The sequence below is a fragment of the Paramisgurnus dabryanus genome, chromosome 9 (assembly GCF_030506205.2).
Source record: "Paramisgurnus dabryanus chromosome 9, PD_genome_1.1, whole genome shotgun sequence".
Classification (NCBI taxonomy): domain Eukaryota; kingdom Metazoa; phylum Chordata; class Actinopteri; order Cypriniformes; family Cobitidae; genus Paramisgurnus; species Paramisgurnus dabryanus.
Window position 1 is genome coordinate 14,604,858 of NC_133345.1, and position 7,500 is coordinate 14,612,357.

Below are 7,500 nucleotides of genomic sequence, written 5' to 3' on the forward strand. Positions count from 1 at the left end.
CTGAAATTGCCACTATCTCCACCTCCACAACCCAGCTGCTTAGGCCTGTTGTCCCATATGGTCTAGCGGTTAGGATTCCTGGTTTTCACCCAGGCGGCACGGGTTCGACTCCCTGTATGGGAAGCCGCTGCCTTTTGCATCTTTTCAAGATTGAAATACTTCACTGCTTTGTGGGGTTGATGTGTTGAGTAAAGTGGGTGAAAAAATTCCTCGCCTCTTCCAATATTTGCCTTTTTTGAGCTCACGCAAATTATAAAGTGGAGGAAACTGATTCATGACAAATTACTGTATTCCCTCATTGGTTACCTCCCCTGTACGAAGAGGGAAAAAATCTTAATGACTCAGTGGTGCTAAAGTGGACATTCACGCGGTGACCTACTGATCTATCTGATTGAGAAGTGAGGTCAAAGGGATTGGCCGGCTCACACTCAGGTTGCCCACAGCACCCATTCTCCAAAAGCTTACGTCTCTCTAGTACAGCGCAACAAACCTTGTGTGACTTCATAACTGCAAGAAACGACCACTGATCCCGACATGATTTGAACACGCAACCTTCTGATCTGGAGTCAGACGCGCTACCGTTGCGCCACGAGATCTAACGCACACAATTTGGCACCTGTTCTGGCTGTGTAGACCCAGGCTGATTGGATCATCCCAACAAACCGTTTACAGCAGACGACTCCTAAGACGCACGTTGTCCCTTTTGTACACGTTTCATGCTTACACATGCAGAGAAATATAGAAATTCTTTCTGGATTGCTTCAAAAATTGGGGGGCTTGCGACTCCACTCTTTTATTATGGGAAAAGTGGTGGACTACTGCAGATGGAACAGTGGAAGGAAATTGATTTCTGACACATCACTGTATATTCTCAATTTTTTCCTCAGCGACGCAAAGAGGGAAGGAACAATCTTTAACGCCAAACAGTGCTAATGTGGACAAACATGGGGTGACACATAGATCTGTCTGATTGAGCAGTGCAGCCAGAACAACTGGCTTGCCGACACTCGGGTGGCCCAGGATAACTGCTCACCAAAATCTCAAGTCACAAAAGGACAACGTTCTGAAAACAAAATGCCAGTAAGGCCTGAAATTGCCACTATCTCCACCTCCACAACCCAGCTGCTTAGGCCTGTTGTCCCATATGGTCTAGCGGTTAGGATTCCTGGTTTTCACCCAGGCGGCACGGGTTCGACTCCCTGTATGGGAAGCCGCTGACTTTTGCATCTTTTCAAGATTGAAATACTTCACTGCTTTGTGGGGTTGATGTGTTGAGTAAAGTGGGTGAAAAAATTCCTCGCCTCTTCCAATATTTGCCTTTTTTGAGCTCACGCAAATTATAAAGTGGAGGAAACTGATTCATGACAAATTACTGTATTCCCTCATTGGTTACCTCCCCTGTACGAAGAGGGAAAAAATCTTAATGACTCAGTGGTGCTAAAGTGGACATTCACGCGGTGACCTACTGATCTATCTGATTGAGAAGTGAGGTCAAAGGGATTGGCCGGCTCACACTCAGGTTGCCCACAGCACCCATTCTCCAAAAGCTTATGTCTCTCTAGTACAGCGCAACAAACCTTGTGTGACTTCATAACTGCAAGAAACGACCACTGATCCCGACGTGATTTGAACACGCAACCTTCTGATCTGGAGTCAGACGCGCTACCGTTGCGCCACGAGACCTAACGCACGCAGTTTGGCACCTGTTCTGGCTGTGTAGACCCAGGCTGATTGGATCATCCCAACAAACCGTTTACAGCACACGACTCCTAAGATGCAAGTTGTCCCTTTTGTACACGTTTCATGCTTACACATGCAGAGAAATATAGAAATTCTTTCTGGATTGCTTCAAAAATTGGGGGGCTTGCGACTCCACTCTTTTATTATGGGAAAAGTGGTGGACTACTGCAGATGGAACAGTGGAAGGAAATTGATTTCTGACACATCACTGTATATTCTCAATTTTTTCCTCAGCGACGCAAAGAGGAAAGGAACAATCTTTAACGCCAAACAGTGCTAATGTGGACAAACATGGGGTGACACATAGATCTGTCTGATTGAGCAGTGCAGCCAGAACAACTGGCTTGCCGACACTCGGGTGGCCCAGGATAACTGCTCACCAAAATCTCAAGTCACAAAAGGACAACGTTCTGAAAGCAAAATGCCAGTAAGGCCTGAAATTGCCACTCTCTCCACCTCCACAACCCAGCTGCTTAGGCTTGTTGTCCCATATGGTCTAGCGGTTAGGATTCCTGGTTTTCACCCAGGCGGCCCGGGTTCGACTCCCGGTATGGGAAGCCGCTGCCTTTTGCATCTATTCAAGATTGAAATACTTCACTGCTTTGTGGGGTTGATGTGTTGAGTAAAGTGGGTGAAAAAATTCCTCGCCTCTTCCAATATTTGCCTTTTTTGAGCTCACGCAAATTATAAAGTGGAGGAAACTGATTCATGACAAATTACTGTATTCCCTCATTGGTTACCTCCCCTGTACGAAGAGGGAAAAAATCTTAATGACTCAGTGGTGCTAAAGTGGACATTCACGCGGTGACCTACTGATCTATCTGATTGAGAAGTGAGGTCAAAGGGATTGGCCGGCTCACACTCAGGTTGCCCACAGCACCCATTCTCCAAAAGCTTACGTCTCTCTAGTACAGCGCAACAAACCTTGTGTGACTTCATAACTGCAAGAAACGACTACTGATCCCGACGTGATTTGAACACGGAACCTTCTGATCTGGAGTCAGACGCGCTACCGTTGCGCCACAAGATCTAACGCACGCAATTTGGCACCTGTTCTGGCTGTGTAGACCCAGGCTGATTGGATCATCCCAACAAACCGTTTACAGCAGACGACTCCTAAGACGCACGTTGTCCCTTTTGTACACGTTTCATGCTTACATATGCAGAGAAATATAGAAATTCTTTCTGGATTGCTTCAAAAATTGGGGGGCTTGCGACTCCACTCTTTTATTATGGGAAAAGTGGTGGACTACTGCAGATGGAACAGTGGAAGGAAATTGATTTCTGACACATCACTGTATATTCTCAATTTTTTCCTCAGCGACGCAAAGAGGGAAGGAACAATCTTTAACGCCAAACAGTGCTAATGTGGACAAACATGGGGTGACACATAGATCTGTCTGATTGAGCAGTGCAGCCAGAACAACTGGCTTGCCGACACTCGGGTGGCCCAGGATAACTGCTCACCAAAATCTCAAGTCACAAAAGGACAACGTTCTGAAAGCAAAATGCCAGTAAGGCCTGAAATTGCCACTCTCTCCACCTCCACAACCCAGCTGCTTAGGCTTGTTGTCCCATATGGTCTAGCGGTTAGGATTCCTGGTTTTCACCCAGGCGGCCCGGGTTCGACTCCCGGTATGGGAAGCCGCTACCTTTTGCATCTTTTCAAGATTGAAATACTTCACTGCTTTGTGGGGTTGATGTGTTGAGTAAAGTGGGTGAAAAAATTCCTCGCCTCTTCCAATATTTGCCTTTTTTGAGCTCACGCAAATTATAAAGTGGAGGAAACTGATTCATGACAAATTACTGTATTCCCTCATTGGTTACCTCCCCTGTACGAAGAGGGAAAAAATCTTAATGACTCAGTGGTGCTAAAGTGGACATTCACGCGGTGACCTACTGATCTATCTGATTGAGAAGTGAGGTCAAAGGGATTGGCCGGCTCACACTCAGGTTGCCCACAGCACCCATTCTCCAAAAGCTTACGTCTCTCTAGTACAGCGCAACAAACCTTGTGTGACTTCATAACTGCAAGAAACGACCACTGATCCCGACATGATTTGAACACGCAACCTTCTGATCTGGAGTCAGACGCGCTACCGTTGCGCCACGAGATCTAACGCACACAATTTGGCACCTGTTCTGGCTGTGTAGACCCAGGCTGATTGGATCATCCCAACAAACCGTTTACAGCAGACGACTCCTAAGACGCACGTTGTCCCTTTTGTACACGTTTCATGCTTACACATGCAGAGAAATATAGAAATTCTTTCTGGATTGCTTCAAAAATTGGGGGGCTTGCGACTCCACTCTTTTATTATGGGAAAAGTGGTGGACTACTGCAGATGGAACAGTGGAAGGAAATTGATTTCTGACACATCACTGTATATTCTCAATTTTTTCCTCAGCGACGCAAAGAGGGAAGGAACAATCTTTAACGCCAAACAGTGCTAATGTGGACAAACATGGGGTGACACATAGATCTGTCTGATTGAGCAGTGCAGCCAGAACAACTGGCTTGCCGACACTCGGGTGGCCCAGGATAACTGCTCACCAAAATCTCAAGTCACAAAAGGACAACGTTCTGAAAACAAAATGCCAGTAAGGCCTGAAATTGCCACTATCTCCACCTCCACAACCCAGCTGCTTAGGCCTGTTGTCCCATATGGTCTAGCGGTTAGGATTCCTGGTTTTCACCCAGGCGGCACGGGTTCGACTCCCTGTATGGGAAGCCGCTGCCTTTTGCATCTTTTCAAGATTGAAATACTTCACTGCTTTGTGGGGTTGATGTGTTGAGTAAAGTGGGTGAAAAAATTCCTCGCCTCTTCCAATATTTGCCTTTTTTGAGCTCACGCAAATTATAAAGTGGAGGAAACTGATTCATGACAAATTACTGTATTCCCTCATTGGTTACCTCCCCTGTACGAAGAGGGAAAAAATCTTAATGACTCAGTGGTGCTAAAGTGGACATTCACGCGGTGACCTACTGATCTATCTGATTGAGAAGTGAGGTCAAAGGGATTGGCCGGCTCACACTCAGGTTGCCCACAGCACCCATTCTCCAAAAGCTTATGTCTCTCTAGTACAGCGCAACAAACCTTGTGTGACTTCATAACTGCAAGAAACGACCACTGATCCCGACGTGATTTGAACACGCAACCTTCTGATCTGGAGTCAGACGCGCTACCGTTGCGCCACGAGACCTAACGCACGCAGTTTGGCACCTGTTCTGGCTGTGTAGACCCAGGCTGATTGGATCATCCCAACAAACCGTTTACAGCACACGACTCCTAAGATGCAAGTTGTCCCTTTTGTACACGTTTCATGCTTACACATGCAGAGAAATATAGAAATTCTTTCTGGATTGCTTCAAAAATTGGGGGGCTTGCGACTCCACTCTTTTATTATGGGAAAAGTGGTGGACTACTGCAGATGGAACAGTGGAAGGAAATTGATTTCTGACACATCACTGTATATTCTCAATTTTTTCCTCAGCGACGCAAAGAGGGAAGGAACGATCTTTAACGCCAAACAGTGCTAATGTGGACAAACATGGGGTGACACATAGATCTGTCTGATTGAGCAGTGCAGCCAGAACAACTGGCTTGCCGACACTCGGGTGGCCCAGGATAACTGCTCACCAAAATCTCAAGTCACAAAAGGACAACGTTCTGAAAGCAAAATGCCAGTAAGGCCTGAAATTGCCACTCTCTCCACCTCCACAATCCAGGTGCTTAGGCGTGTTGTCCCATATGGTCTAGCGGTTAGGATTCCTGGTTTTCACCCAGGCGGCCCGGGTTCGACTCCCGGTATGGGAAGCCGCTGCCTTTTGCATCTCTTCAAGATTGAAATACATCACTGCTTTGTGGGGTTGATGTGTTGAGTAAAGTGGGTGAAAAAATTCCTCGCCTCTTCCAATATTTGCCTTTTTTGAGCTCACGCAAATTATAAAGTGGAGGAAACTGATTCATGACAAATTACTGTATTCCCTCATTGGTTACCTCCCCTGTACGAAGAGGGAAAAAATCTTAATGACTCAGTGGTGCTAAAGTGGACATTCACGCGGTGACCTACTGATCTATCTGATTGAGAAGTGAGGTCAAAGGGATTGGCCGGCTCACACTCAGGTTGCCCACAGCACCCATTCTCCAAAAGCTTACGTCTCTCTAGTACAGCGCAACAAACCTTGTGTGACTTCATAACTGCAAGAAACGACCACTGATCCCGACATGATTTGAACACGCAACCTTCTGATCTGGAGTCAGACGCGCTACCGTTGCGCCACGAGATCTAACGCACACAATTTGGCACCTGTTCTGGCTGTGTAGACCCAGGCTGATTGGATCATCCCAACAAACCGTTTACAGCAGACGACTCCTAAGACGCACGTTGTCCCTTTTGTACACGTTTCATGCTTACACATGCAGAGAAATATAGAAATTCTTTCTGGATTGCTTCAAAAATTGGGGGGCTTGCGACTCCACTCTTTTATTATGGGAAAAGTGGTGGACTACTGCAGATGGAACAGTGGAAGGAAATTGATTTCTGACACATCACTGTATATTCTCAATTTTTTCCTCAGCGACGCAAAGAGGGAAGGAACAATCTTTAACGCCAAACAGTGCTAATGTGGACAAACATGGGGTGACACATAGATCTGTCTGATTGAGCAGTGCAGCCAGAACAACTGGCTTGCCGACACTCGGGTGGCCCAGGATAACTGCTCACCAAAATCTCAAGTCACAAAAGGACAACGTTCTGAAAACAAAATGCCAGTAAGGCCTGAAATTGCCACTATCTCCACCTCCACAACCCAGCTGCTTAGGCCTGTTGTCCCATATGGTCTAGCGGTTAGGATTCCTGGTTTTCACCCAGGCGGCACGGGTTCGACTCCCTGTATGGGAAGCCGCTGCCTTTTGCATCTTTTCAAGATTGAAATACTTCACTGCTTTGTGGGGTTGATGTGTTGAGTAAAGTGGGTGAAAAAATTCCTCGCCTCTTCCAATATTTGCCTTTTTTGAGCTCACGCAAATTATAAAGTGGAGGAAACTGATTCATGACAAATTACTGTATTCCCTCATTGGTTACCTCCCCTGTACGAAGAGGGAAAAAATCTTAATGACTCAGTGGTGCTAAAGTGGACATTCACGCGGTGACCTACTGATCTATCTGATTGAGAAGTGAGGTCAAAGGGATTGGCCGGCTCACACTCAGGTTGCCCACAGCACCCATTCTCCAAAAGCTTATGTCTCTCTAGTACAGCGCAACAAACCTTGTGTGACTTCATAACTGCAAGAAACGACCACTGATCCCGACGTGATTTGAACACGCAACCTTCTGATCTGGAGTCAGACGCGCTACCGTTGCGCCACGAGACCTAACGCACGCAGTTTGGCACCTGTTCTGGCTGTGTAGACCCAGGCTGATTGGATCATCCCAACAAACCGTTTACAGCACACGACTCCTAAGATGCAAGTTGTCCCTTTTGTACACGTTTCATGCTTACACATGCAGAGAAATATAGAAATTCTTTCTGGATTGCTTCAAAAATTGGGGGGCTTGCGACTCCACTCTTTTATTATGGGAAAAGTGGTGGACTACTGCAGATGGAACAGTGGAAGGAAATTGATTTCTGACACATCACTGTATATTCTCAATTTTTTCCTCAGCGACGCAAAGAGGGAAGGAACGATCTTTAACGCCAAACAGTGCTAATGTGGACAAACATGGGGTGACACATAGATCTGTCTGATTGAGCAG

The 7,500-nt window shown here is 46.5% G+C and overlaps 10 non-coding genes across 10 annotated transcripts; 3 read left to right on the plus strand and 7 right to left on the minus strand.

The window, feature by feature from the left end:
• Window positions 1-524: 524 nt before the first annotated feature.
• trnaw-cca (transfer RNA tryptophan (anticodon CCA)) lies at window positions 525-596 on the minus strand. Its single transcript has one exon. It is a non-coding gene; the product is annotated as a tRNA-Trp (tRNA).
• A 1,015-nt stretch (window positions 597-1,611) lies between these two features.
• On the minus strand, window positions 1,612-1,683 carry trnaw-cca (transfer RNA tryptophan (anticodon CCA)). The gene has a single exon. It is a non-coding gene; the product is annotated as a tRNA-Trp (tRNA).
• A 542-nt stretch (window positions 1,684-2,225) lies between these two features.
• On the plus strand, window positions 2,226-2,297 carry trnae-uuc (transfer RNA glutamic acid (anticodon UUC)). Its single transcript has one exon. It is a non-coding gene; the product is annotated as a tRNA-Glu (tRNA).
• Window positions 2,298-2,698: 401 nt separating this feature from the next.
• trnaw-cca (transfer RNA tryptophan (anticodon CCA)) lies at window positions 2,699-2,770 on the minus strand. The gene has a single exon. It is a non-coding gene; the product is annotated as a tRNA-Trp (tRNA).
• A 542-nt stretch (window positions 2,771-3,312) lies between these two features.
• On the plus strand, window positions 3,313-3,384 carry trnae-uuc (transfer RNA glutamic acid (anticodon UUC)). Its single transcript has one exon. It is a non-coding gene; the product is annotated as a tRNA-Glu (tRNA).
• Window positions 3,385-3,785: 401 nt separating this feature from the next.
• On the minus strand, window positions 3,786-3,857 carry trnaw-cca (transfer RNA tryptophan (anticodon CCA)). The gene has a single exon. It is a non-coding gene; the product is annotated as a tRNA-Trp (tRNA).
• Window positions 3,858-4,872: 1,015 nt separating this feature from the next.
• On the minus strand, window positions 4,873-4,944 carry trnaw-cca (transfer RNA tryptophan (anticodon CCA)). The gene has a single exon. It is a non-coding gene; the product is annotated as a tRNA-Trp (tRNA).
• A 542-nt stretch (window positions 4,945-5,486) lies between these two features.
• trnae-uuc (transfer RNA glutamic acid (anticodon UUC)) lies at window positions 5,487-5,558 on the plus strand. The gene has a single exon. It is a non-coding gene; the product is annotated as a tRNA-Glu (tRNA).
• A 401-nt stretch (window positions 5,559-5,959) lies between these two features.
• trnaw-cca (transfer RNA tryptophan (anticodon CCA)) lies at window positions 5,960-6,031 on the minus strand. The gene has a single exon. It is a non-coding gene; the product is annotated as a tRNA-Trp (tRNA).
• Window positions 6,032-7,046: 1,015 nt separating this feature from the next.
• On the minus strand, window positions 7,047-7,118 carry trnaw-cca (transfer RNA tryptophan (anticodon CCA)). Its single transcript has one exon. It is a non-coding gene; the product is annotated as a tRNA-Trp (tRNA).
• Between the last annotated feature and the right edge of the window lie 382 nt (window positions 7,119-7,500).